The sequence below is a fragment of the Geotrypetes seraphini genome, chromosome 11, assembly GCF_902459505.1.
Source record: "Geotrypetes seraphini chromosome 11, aGeoSer1.1, whole genome shotgun sequence".
Lineage (NCBI taxonomy): Eukaryota > Metazoa > Chordata > Amphibia > Gymnophiona > Dermophiidae > Geotrypetes > Geotrypetes seraphini.
The window spans coordinates 63,237,617-63,251,097 of NC_047094.1; the positions used below are offsets into that span (position 1 = coordinate 63,237,617).

The 13,481-nt window shown below is 43.5% G+C and overlaps 1 long non-coding RNA gene across 1 annotated transcript in view; it reads right to left on the reverse strand.

Annotated features, from left to right (window-relative positions):
- The window catches only part of LOC117369442, a 49,038-nt gene that overhangs the window by 34,738 nt on the left and 819 nt on the right, over positions 1-13,481 (reverse strand). Inside the window, exon 2 of the long non-coding RNA XR_004541143.1 lies at positions 11,641-11,760. This is a non-coding gene — a long non-coding RNA (uncharacterized LOC117369442). The remainder of the gene's footprint in view (positions 1-11,640; positions 11,761-13,481) is intronic.

Genomic DNA, 13,481 nt, shown 5'->3' on the forward strand with positions numbered 1-13,481 from the left:
CCAATCTTTTGATCCCTTACCAATAATAATGGCTGGAGATTTCAATCTTCCTTTCGATCTACATATTGATAAACAATCTTCTTCTAAACCTATTCAACAAAAGTCGCATATATCCTTTCATTCCCTTATTACACAATTACATCTTACGGATTCTTGGCGTATTCAACATCCCTCGGCTAGAGAATATACTTATCATTCCATAGTAACATAGTAGATGACGGCAGATAAAGACCCGAATGGTCCATCCAGTCTGCCCAACCTGATTCAATTTAAATTATTATTATTTTTTTTTCTTCTTAGCTATTTCTGGGCGAGAATCCAAAGCTTTACCCGGTACTGTGCTTGGGTTCCAACTGCCGAAATCTCTGTTAAGACTTACTCCAGCTCATCTACACCCTCCCAGCCATTGAAGCCCTCCCCTGCCCATCCTCCTCCAAACGGCCATGCACAGACACAGACCGTACAAGTCTGCCCAGTAACTGGCCTAGTTCAATCTTTAATATTATTTTCTGATTCTAAATCTTCTGTGTTCATCCCACGCTTCTTTGAACTCAGTCACAGTTTTACTCTCCACCACCTCTCTCGGGAGCACATTCCAGGCATCCACCACCCTCTCCGTAAAGTAGAATTTCCTAACATTGCCCCTGAATCTACCACCCCTCAACCTCAAATTATGTCCTCTGGTTTTACCATTTTCCTTTCTCTGGAAAAGATTTTGTTCTACGTTAATACCCTTTAAGTATTTGAACTTCTGAATCATATCTCCCCTGTCTCTCCTTTCCTCTAGGGTATACATATTCAGGGCTTCCAGTCTCTCCTCATACGTCATCTGGCGCAAGCCTCCTATCATTTTCGTCGCCCTCCTCTGGACCGCCTCAAGTCTTCTTACGTCTTTCGCCAGATACGGTCTCCAAAACTGAACACAATACTCCAAGTGGGGCCTCACCAATGACCTGTACAGGGGCATCAACACCTTCTTCCTTCTTCTGACTACGCCTCTCTTTATACAGCCCAGAATCCTTCTGGCAGCAGCCATAATAGTTTCTCTCGTCTTCAGCGGCGGCCTGCCCTGCTCCTAATCAGCCGCACCGACGCCGATCTTACTGCTGGGCCGGGCGTGCGAGCTTGCTCCGCCCCCCAGCCCCTGCCGGGAAAACTTAAACTTGGACTGCTCAGGCAGAGGAGCCATTTTACAGCCGCTGCTACGTTAGAAAAAAGCTGCCCCCCTCAGCCCCGAGCCAGCCCGCCCGCCGGGAGAACCTCACTTCAGCGGCGGCCTGCCCTGCTCCTAATCAGCCGCACCGACGCCGATCTTACTGCTGGGCCGGGCGTGTGAGCTTGCTCCGCCCCCCAGCCCCTGCCGGGAAAACTTAAACTTCGACTGCTCAACGGCGCACAGCCGTTCGGCGCGCCGGCTAAGGCGCATGGCAAAGGCGCGTACGCCTTAGCTCGCGCCTTTGCGAAGCGGCTGAGTGAAGCCCAAGATCATCTTACAACCCAACCGCCACAACGGATCTCTCAAGACTTCACAGCAAATGAGGAAACCTCCTGCAGACAACAAATTTCAAACGCCTCAACCCAAACCGGAATATTCCACCAACAGCCCGGACCGACATCAGCTAAGTATTTGCATGACTATCTGCTTGCATGCTTATTACTGACAGTCCGCCCCAATTACCAAGCTCTTGCATGCCACAACCCCCCTGCATACCCTCACCAACCTGCATACCTCAACAAGGATACCACATACCCTGTCCACCAAGTCAATTCTAGCCCGGTACACCTGACTACCATCAACAGGCTATTCTAATAACTTAACCATTCCTACCCACCCATCCTCTCTCAACCAGCCTCCTTCATTGACCCAAAACTTTCCACCGCTCGCCCGGCTCCCTCACCAACAAAGGAACATGCCCAACTTCACAAAAAAACTGCTAGCCCTCCTCCTCCTCTACCTTCTTAGCTCAAGACAATGGATCCCCAAAGCCTCAGCATTCGAACCCATCCCCACCTACTACACCTGGAACAGAATCGCCAAACCAGACAAACTACATCAATCCTTCAGCACCCTCCATGACTACAAGGAATCAGGCCCCTTCCCAATCTCCGTGGTCAATACCTCCAGACACTTCCCAAGACCACCACAAAAAAGAAACAGACTTCTAAAAAGCTTACCAATTACCCAACACACAACCTCCCCAGAACACTACATAATCACTGGTGCCTATCTAAACATCCGCTCAGCTAGAAACAAAACCCAACTGATTAAAGATTGGCTAGAAGAAACCCAACTCGACATTCTTCTCCTAACTGAAACATGGCTAATTTCTGATCAGGACATCATCATTGGAGACCTACTCCCTGCAAACTACAAAATCATTCCGCTATCACGACAAACCAGGAGAGGAGGTGGCCTAGCAATAATCCTCAAAGATCAATTCAAGTTCCAAACCCTAGACTCCAAAATGACCAAAGACCTGGAAATCCTCTCCTGTAAACTATCCAAAACAGACTGCAAAGATTACCTAACCATAACAGTATTCTATACCCCCCCTAACAAATGGAACCAAGCTAAAGAAGATCTCTATGAATTCCTCCTGGCAAATTCCACCGCCGGCACTCACACCCTCCTTGCCGGCGACGTAAATCTACACCTGGAACAGGCAGAGAATTCCAACGTTTCAAATCTTTTCTCCATCCTAACATCCCTAGGATACTCTAAACCAGTGATTCCCAACCCTGTCCTGGAGGAACAGCAAGCCAATCGGGTTTTCAGGCTAGCCCTAATGAATATGCATGAGAGAGATTTGCATATGATGGAAGTGATAGGCATGCAAATTTGCTTCATGCATATTCATTAGGGCTAGCCTGAAAACCCAATTGGCCTGGTGTTCCTCCAGGACAGGGTTGGGAACCACTGCTCTAAACCACCCCCAACCAAAACACATACCAAAGGACATCAATTAGACCTGATCTCATTCCTCCCCAACTCCCCCTCTACCCCCCCCAGCATAAGCTTCAAAGACGAAACCTGGACCCCCACCCCCTGGTCTGATCACCTCCGATGCAACTTCAACTTACACTGGCTCAAAAAACAAAGCCAAAGGACACCAAGAACTACCTACAAAGAAAAAACAATATGGACTAGAGGTCAACTAAACCCTGAAAAATTCTGGTCCCACTACAACCCAACATCCACCACAGACCCAAACCCCAACTTCATCCCAGGCTGGAACAACTTCAGCACCCAGGTTCTAAATGACATGGCCCCACTAAAACCCTATAAGAAAAAACATCGCACATCTGCCAACTGGTTTGACGCTAACCTACTAGCTCTGAAACGAGAAGTACGCAAACTAGAAAGAACCTGATGCAAATCCGGCACAGATACAGATAGGTATGCCTGGCGTACCAAAGTCACAGAATACAAAAAAATGATCAAGGAGAAATGCTCCAAATATTATGCCCAATCAATCAACACCCCAACCTTGAACAGCAATAAACTCTTTAGACTTATCAACTCATTATTTGATACCAACTCATATAAAAGCTCCCCCACTGACCTTCCACCCTCTCCAACTAACCTAGCTGACTACTTCTCCAACAAAATTCACAACTTAAAAACCTCTCTCGCAACAACAAGCACCAGCCCATCAGCCCTTCTGCCCACCCCAAACAATGAAGGTATTACCGCAGACATGACCTGGAATCGCTTCGAGAACCCAGACTGGAACCTATTCCTACAGCTATACACTAAATATACCAAATCAAACTGCCTTCTAGACAATTGCCCTCCCTCCATCATGAAAACAGCCCCCCCTCCTTTCAAAGTAGAGCTCTTCAACTGGATTACCCTCTGCCTGTCCACTGGCTACTTTCCACTGGAACTTGGCCACATCCTCATATCTCCAACCATCAAAAACCCCAAAGAATCACTCTCCACAACCACCAACTACAGACCCATCGCCAACATACCCTTCTTCCTCAAGATTATGGAAGGCCTTGTAAACCAGGACCTCATGTCCTACCTCGATAAATTTAACATCCTTCATGACTCCCAGTCTGGATTCCGCACAAACTACAGCACAGAAACCGTCCTAGCATCTCTAACCGACTACCTCCTCCAACTATTCTCACAGGGAAACAGTGCCCTAATACTCCAGTTTGACCTCAGTAGTGCCTTTGACCTGGTAGACCATGACATTCTACTCAACTACCTCGATTCCATAGGCATTTTGGGACAGGTACTAACCTGGCTCACAGGCTTCTTAAAAAACCGCACCTACCAAGTACACAAAGAGGGAACCTACTCCCACACCTGGTCCAACCCCTGTGGTGTCCCACAAGGCTCCCCCCTATCACCTTCTCTATTCAATATCTACATGAATCCACTGGGACACATGTTATCTGACCGAAAGTTGAAATCCTACATCTAAGCAGATGACATCACAATTGTCATCCCCATCTACTCATTCTCGCAAGAAACAGAGCAACTCATCTCATCAGTACTTACTATGGTCGAACACTGGACCACCCAGTCCAAACTGAAAATAAATCCAGAAAAGACCAAACTCTTCCTAGCAAGTCCCAACCACAAATTAATGAACACCACCTTACAACTCAACGGTCTAACTTATCCTATTAACCCCACCATCAAAATCCTTGGAGTCATCCTAGACCGCTGCCTGACCTTCGAAGACCACACTAACACCCAGGTCAAAAAATGCTTTTATACCCTCTGGAAACTCTGTACCATCAAACATTACTTCGACTTCCCCTCCTTCAGATTGCTGGTCCAATCCCTAATCCTAAGCACACTGGATTACTGTAATATAATTTATATAGGCTCCTACAAGAAAACCATCCAGCGACTGAGACTTATCCAAAACACCGCGGTCCGCCTAATCTTTGGCCTCAAAAAGTCAGACCACATCACCCCTTATTATAGAAAACTGCACTGGCTGCCAATAGAAGTGAAAGTCATCTTCAAATTCGCCTGTCTCAGCTTCAAAACCTTAACTGGCTTATCCCCGATTTATCTGTCTCACCACTTCGTGTTCCCTGAAACCACTCGCACGCGTAATGCCAACCTGTTTACCTACCCTTCCCCAAAGGGATGCACCTACAAAAGATTTTTCAATAGAACTCTCTCATACCAAGCTGGCAGATGGACAAACTGCCTGACCACCCTCATCTCATCTGCCCCATCTTACTCACCCTTCAGGAAATCTCTCAAATCTTTCCTCTATGACAAATTTCTAGAACCTCCCCCATCACCAAATAATTAAAGACTACCATCCAATAATTGATACTAGTTGTCTTCCTGACATTCTCCACCCTGCACTGGTTTTGTATACTGCTTTGTTCTTTATAATGCCTCTTGCACTGCCTCTCCACTATATACATATCTCTGCTGTATATGTACTGTCTCCTGTATGATAAACCTACACTGTTTCTTTGCTGTATATTACATTACATTACATTACATTAGGGATTTCTATTCCGCCATTACCTTGCGGTTCAAGGTACCTATACTGAATATGTACTGTTCGCATTGTATCTTCGCTGTAAATGTACAGTCTCTTACACTGTAAACCACTCTGAACTGTTTGTGGTACTGCGGTATATAAAAATAAAGTTATTATTATTATTATTATCTTTGTTTCTCAACAACTCTTGAATTCCTCGGTTAGCTCCTCAATATCTCCAATACTTATATCTGATCACGCTCTGGTCTCTAGTGTGCTGTTTTGGAATGCCAATCCTATTCCTAAATCGCCTTTATGGAGAATGCAGCTTGCTCTATTAGAAGATGATCAGATTGTACAACGCATCAAACTTTTCATTGAGAATTATTTCTTGCAAAATCCAATTGTAGACACTAATCATTTAACGACATGGGAGGCCTTTAAGGCGTCCTTAAGAGGGGAATTTATATCTATTGCCTCATACAAACGTAAAATTGAACAATCTGCTTTAACAAATCTAGAGTCTCAAATATCTGATCTAGAGATTAAGTTTTCTTTATCAAAAGATCCTGTTCAATATAATACTCTTTGTCAACTTAAATACCAATATAATTCCATCCTTTCGAAGCAAGCTGGAATGCAAATCTTTCTGACTGAAGCTAAATATTATGCTGAAGGTAATAAAAGTGGCAAAATGTTGGCCTCTTACTTGAAACGGAAAAAAAGTAAATTGCAGATCCTGGCCATCCAAAATCGTAATCACATTAATATCACCTCTTATGATGGCATTCTTAAGGAATTCCAATCCTTTTATCATAAACTATACCAATCTGACTCGCCTTCTTTGCATTCCTCACTTTCTTCCTTTCTCCAAGATTTAGATCGACCAACTTGGGCTCCATCAGACTCCTCTAATCTTGATAAGCCAATTGATATTGACAAATTACGTATCGCGCTGAAACAATTGCAATCTCACAAATCTCCTGGAGCGGATGGAATTATTGTAGAATTTTACAAGATGTTCCAAAAAGATTTATTACCTCATCTCCATCATTTATTCCAATACCTGACACCGACCAATGTCCACCATAGTCATTTCTCGGAAGCAATAATAACAGTCATTCCAAAACCTAATAAAGATTCCCTTCTGGTACAAAATTATAGACCTATTTCATTGCTAAATGTCGACTATAAAATATACGCTAAAATCCTGGCTAATAGACTTAAACTTTGTATTCACCAAGTTATACATCCTAATCAAATTGGCTTCATGCCTGGCCGGCTAATAGCTGATAGCACTAGATTATTTTTTCATCTATCCCATCTGGCAAACTCCTTGCAATGTCCTGTTATAGCCTTATCTCTAGATGCAGAGAAGGCTTTTGATAGGATTGAATGGAACTATCTCTTTAGTGTGCTGGAATGGTTTGGTGCAAGTTCCTCCTTTACTCAAATGATTAAAGTATTATATACAGATCCTACAGCTCGAATTATTGCAAACAATACGCTTTCAGACTCTTTTCGACTGCACAGAGGAACAAGGCAGGGATGCCCTCTATCACCTTATTTATTTAATCTAACACTTGAGCCTCTGCTTATTCGCATTCGACAAACACCAAATATCTGTGGCATCATATGTAATTCTATTAATATAAAACTCTCTGCTTATGCAGATGATGTCTTTCTTTACCTTTCTGACCCTGAAAACTCTCTTAAAGAACTTCTCCAAATTATTGCTGACTATTCATCTTTTTCTGGGTATAAACTAAATCAAGACAAAACTGAATCTCTCCCTTTAAATCATTATGCTAATTCATACATGGTCAAACCATATAACCTTCAATGGACTCCAGAAAAACTGAAATATTTGGGTATTGAGCTCACCCCCTTTCTCTCAGATACTGTCGATATCAATATGCGCCATATACTTCAACTTGTCCACCATTTAGTGCAATCCTGGCATCCTCTTCATATATCATGGTAGGGGCGTCTCAAAACTATTAAGATGATGCTTACGCCCAAGGTGAATTATATTCTACTTATGATTCCGTTTCTTTTCCCCACTTCCTTCTACAAAAAACTTGATTCGCTTCTTTCTTCTTTTCTATGGAGGAATAAACAACCGCGTATAGCTCTAAGTAAACTCAAGCTTACCAAAGAACAAGGGGGAGTTCTCTTTCCTGATTTTCTTACTTATCATAAATCTTTCATCATTCATCAGGGTTTATATTGGTTTGCAGAATCTCATACCTACTCGCCAGTGTGGTTTGAACTAGAAAAACAACTAATGCAGCCTCTTTAACCGTCTGCATATTTAACTGCACCAATTGCTTCTATTGATGATCCTCTTTTAAAAATGACCTCTCAATGTTTACTTGAATTTGACTCACACCTTGAACATTCCTGCCTTAAATCTCCATCTCTCTCCTTGTGGTTTAATACCAATATACTTATCAATAAGAAATCGTTTCTCTGGAAAGAATGGATAGATAAGGGAATTTTCTTTCTACATGATATTCTAGATCCTAATTATAAAATGCTTACATTTAAAATACTACAAGGAAAGTATGGTCTATCATCTTCTGCTCTCTTTAAATGGATTTAACTTCACCATTGTATATCTACATCACCTATTGTACAATTGCTTTCCTCTCACTCACCTACATTACATACGTTAGCTGTACAGTATTTAACATTAGGACATGTTGCTTCTAAAATATATAAACAATCCATTATGTGATATATGTCACCCCTCTCTATGCTTAGAGACATATGGGGAAAAGACTGTGATTCTCAAATTGATGATCAAGCTTGGGCACTTTTATGGTCTAAATCGTTGCGAGCAGTATCATCGGCTAGCGCTATACAATCTATGTATTTTTTATATCATAAAGCTGTTTGGACACCCATAAATTACATGTTGCTGGCCTCTCACCATCTGGTACATGCTGGAATTGTCAAAAGGGTAAAGGTTCCATTATACACATGATGTTTGAATGTCCTATGGTTTATTCTTTTTGGACTGAGGTATGGTCTGTTATACAAAATATTTTCCACTTGAATTGTGAATTGTCTTTCTCAATAGTGATATTCAAATCACAATCTCCTATGATAGTTATAATAGAGCAACATAAAAAGCTCTTTGACATTTTGATAATATTGGCGCAAAAGTTGATCTTATCCAATTGGAAATCCTCGAACTTACTTCATATTCACCATTGGTGGAACTCGGTGCTATAGCATTATAAGTTTGAATTAATGTTGTATAGGCTGAGAGGACAGTTCAAACAAATATCTACAACCTGGTCTCCTTTCTCCTCATACTTACAAAATGCTCGCAACTAATGTAGATTTACACTGTACTTTCTTACTCAGTATTGTAAATGCCATATGCCTTTTTGTTGTATATCATATGTTTTTCTTTTTCTTGTTCCTGTGCTTATTGAAAAACTAATAAACTTTCATGGAAAAAAAAAAAAGAAATGGGAGACGGATTTGGGCATCACTCTTCGAAGAGAGGAGTAGATGCAGATCTGTTTGGAGGTTCAAAAGGCATCCCATAGTGTCTTGGTACAAGAAAATGCTTACAAAGTGTTAACACACTGATATCTTACCCTGTCGCGCTTGCATTGTATGTATCCTCAAACCAGTGATGAATGTTGGAGATGTCATAAGGGAACGGGTACTTATGTACATATCTGGTGGGAGTGTTCTGATATCAGACTGTTCTAGTTGTATGTCATTCTACCTTAACCTCTTGGATACAGGATCCAGTTCAGAGCTGTCTTTTGGGACTACATAATGAGAGATCCACGCCTTGGCGGACCAAGTTGGTTCGTATGGGGTTGGTGGCTGCTAAATGTTTGATTGCTAGGTATTGGAAGTGTAGTGCAGTACCGATAGGAGAGGATTGGCTTCATCAGTTGGGCAAGCTGGCACAAATGGAGCGACTAGCTGCTAAACATTTGGGTTACTATGCTCTTCAGGAACAGACTTGGACAAAAATTTTTGAGTTTCTTTGATCCATACATTTTCTGAGATGAGGGGAGGGGTGGGGGTGGGGTGGGGTGGTGGAGGTTATGGGGACGCGTTACAGAACACACTGCACGTCCCCTTTTTGCAATTCTGAGGGGTTTGGGTGGGGGGCGCGGGCAATTGCTGTGTTATAGGGGGTGAGCTTGTATTTTGGTTTTGGCGGATTTTGTGTCGGGTGATGTTCCCATGTTTAGTCTGGATTTTCCTGTATTAGGTAGTGCTTGTGGGGGTATTGGAACTTCATGCTTTGTTTCTTCTGTTGTAGGATATATTGTGATTGTATTTTGATTAAAACTTTAATAAAAATTAAAAATATGAAAAAAAAGGTCAGATGCTCACAGGAATTTTATGAGTGTCGGAACTTTTACTGCCACAGCAAGTGATAAAAGAAAGCCTACCGTGGTTATGTAAAAGGGGGAGGGGGTAAGTTAGGTGCCTAACATAACACGCCATTTATAGAATATGGGCCTCAATTGTTAAACAAAATACATCTAATTGGTCTAGATCAGGGGTGCCCACACTTTTTGGGCTTGCGAGCTCCTTTTAAAATGACCAAGTCAAAATGATCTACCAACAATAAAATTTTTAAAAAACACAACGCACACTGTACGCATAGAATTGTTAATTATCATTCCTATTCCGGGTTTTTTTTCAAAGAGGTCAAAGCAGATGACTCTATGCACTGTCACCTCAGTAACAACCATACAAAAATAGACAAATATACCCCCCTCCCTTTTTACTAAACCACGATAGCAGTTTTTAGCGCAGGGAGCTGTGCTGAATGCCCAGCGCTGCTCTCGACACTCATAGGCTCCCTGCGCTAAAAACCTCTATTGCGGTTTAGTAAAAGGGGACCATATTGTAAAATATAGACAGCAGATATAAATTCAGACACATTTTGATTACTAAATTTAAAATAAAATCATTTTTCCTACCTTGTCTGGTGATTTTATGGGTCTCTGGTTGCACTTTCTTCTTCTTACTGTGCATCCAATCTTTCTTCCCTTCTTTTAGCCTGTATGCTTCCTCTCCTCCTGACCTCATTCCCCCCCAAACGTTTTCTTCTTCTCTCCCTGCCCTCTCTTTCTTTCTCTCTTCATGCCCCCTTTCTTTTTTTCTGTTTCTCTTCTTTACTTCTGTCTCCCTGCCTGCCCTCTTTCTCCCTCCCTGCCCTCCCCCAAGCCACTGCCACTGCTATCGGATAACAGGCCGCCGGCCAAGCTCTCCCTGCTTCAGGCCCACCAGCATTCCTCTCCCCGACGTCAATTCTGCCGTTGGAGAGGAAGTTCCGCTGGCCAGAACTTCCTCTCCAATGGCAGAATTGACGTCGGGGAGAGGAAGGCTGATCGGCCCAAGATCGACCTATTGGGAGAAATGCTGCCGGGTCCTGCCTTTGAGGAAACAGAAAGTAGGCAGGACCTGGCAGCAAGAAGAGCAAATCACAAGCTTCACTGACCTGTCTCCTGCTTTAGCCCGCGAACTGGGCTCTAACATGTGCGTGCCGGCTTCCCTTCTCTCCCCCCCCCTCCCCGACATAACTTCCGGTTTCAGAGGGAAGAGAAGGGAAGCCGGTACAAGCACAAGTTAGCCACAGCCGGTTTTTTTTTTTGGTTTTTTTTAATGTTGAGCAGCGGAGGCAGCAGCAGAATTCAGGAGCAGGCCAGTCAGGAGGGGAAAAAAGAGAAGGGAAGAAGGGAACCCGCTCTGCGATCGACTGGGGTCGCCTGAGCGAACGACCTGTCGATTGCGATCGACGTGTTGGGCACCCCTGGTCTAGATATTCAAAATAATATATGACTGTAGAATATATGTAAGATTTGAAAATGTCTGAATTAGTTGTTTTAAATAATACATAATTACACAACTGAACACTGATCTTTAAATACATTTTGGATATATTAAATTAAAATAAAAAATTGATTTACCAAGGCCCATCAAAAGAAAAACATCTTTTGTGAAACTAAATCATTAAGCACAATGTAGAGGAATGTTCCAAATTCAAACAATCAAGCTGGTGGCAGAGCAAGATTAGAAATGATGCACGAGGAGGTAAGATGCAGTGACTCACCCCAAAGTTCTGCCCCTTCATGATGATATATCTTCCTTCCTCCCCACCCCAATCCTCTTTGTCTCTTACCTCTCTTTGCTTTTGCGCATCCTTTTCCACAGAAGAAAGCAGTCAGAGCAGAGAGGGAAAGGAAAAGGATACTCCCACAGATGATCAAAATAAAAGTTTTCAAGTCCAACTGTCCATAGACTGCAAGAAAAAAAAAGAGAGGAGAAATAATATCCCAGTTCCTGAGTATCTCTGCTCTCCTGTCCTCAGTGTACCTGTCCAATTTCCTTTTCACAGCAGAGAACATGTTTTAGTACTTTGACTGAAGCCTATGTTAAGGTGGATGAAGTGTGTGTGTGCTTGCTGTTCCCACACCCTCTGCACACTTCCTCCAGACAAGATTTTCTAATCTATGCCAACACATTAATAAGAACTACTCCCCTTCCTATATACTATATTTTTTGCTCCATAATACAAACCTGACCATAAGACGCACCCTAGATTTAGAGGTGGAAAACAAGAAAAAAAATCATTCTTACACAAATTCTCCCTGCCAGGCTCTGGACCCAAAACCACACTCCTTGCCAAGCTCTGCACCCCTCCCTGCCAGACTCTGTACCTTGTCCCCCTTCTGGTGGTCTAGTGGTAGGCTGGGACAGGGCACAAGGCAGACAGGGCACAGGGCAGGCAGGGGCGCAACCGTACCTTTTTAAAACTTTTTTTAATCCCGGAAGATGTGTCAAGATTGAGGACTGCAAGGCATTCACAGTGCCTGCAGGAGGCCTTCCTTACAATTACCTTGCAGAAGCAGGAGTCTTGGGCCATTTGTAGTCCATACATTGGCTTCAGATGAACCGATAAGGGAGGTGTCTTATTAGTCCCCGGAGCCGTTTAACATTGGTCGAAGTTGCTGACATCCTTCTCTCAGTCAGCTGTGGCATTGAAGGGCTGCCCTCCCCCGATGATGCCTAGCATGGCCCCTGAGGGAAGGGGCCCTTGGAGAAGAGTGCAGCGTGAGGGATTTGTTAGCCTCCGGAGCCGCTTGTTTTCACAGTACTTTGGCTGCATTTACTGACTTATTTTCCTGTCAGTCAGCTGCGGCGGTGAAGAGTTACCCTCCCCCGGCAGTACCTAGCATGGGCCCTGAGGAGGAGGGCCCATTGGTTCAAGTAGTTGTGGCGACGAAGGTCTTCCCTCTCCTGGCAGTACCTAGAATGGGCCCTAAGGGGGAGGAGGTACAGAGGATGTGAGCAGTCTTGGCATGCTTGTAGCACTTATAGTGCGAAGTGAAGCACAGCCAGAATCAAGCCACCATCCATGGAGTCTTCGCAGTGTCGGCCGTCAGAAGCGAGCTCTCTGCGCTCCTGCCTGGGCCGCGCTGCTTTCTAAATGGCTGTCATCAGTTCTCGTGGGACTTGTAAGAACTGGGCAGCCATTCAGAAAGCAGCGCGGCCCAGGCAAGAGTGCAGAGAGTTCGCTACTGACAGCCAACACACCACTGGACCACCAGGCTATTAACTGAATTTTAAAAGGTACGGCAGGTGGGCAAGTAGGGTTCGTTTAAAATAAGTGGTTTATAAAGGTATGGGGAATCCATGGATCTGTTTTAAAAAGTTACAATGGGGGGAAGTTTTAAAAAGGTACGGGGGTTCAAAATTTGTATTTTCGTTCCATATGATGCACCGACATTTCCACCCACTTTTGGGTGGAAAAAAGTGCGTCTTATGGAACAAAAAATACGGTACCATGTTTCCCTAAAAATAAGACAGCGTCTTATATTAATTTGGGGCCATAAAAATGCACTAGGTCTTATCTTCCTCTTTCCTTTCTCTCCCCCACATGTGCAGCAGCTGTCCTCTCTCACCCATCCATTTGTGCCTTCCCTCTGCAGCACCTTTCTATCCCTCACTCTCTCCTTCCCA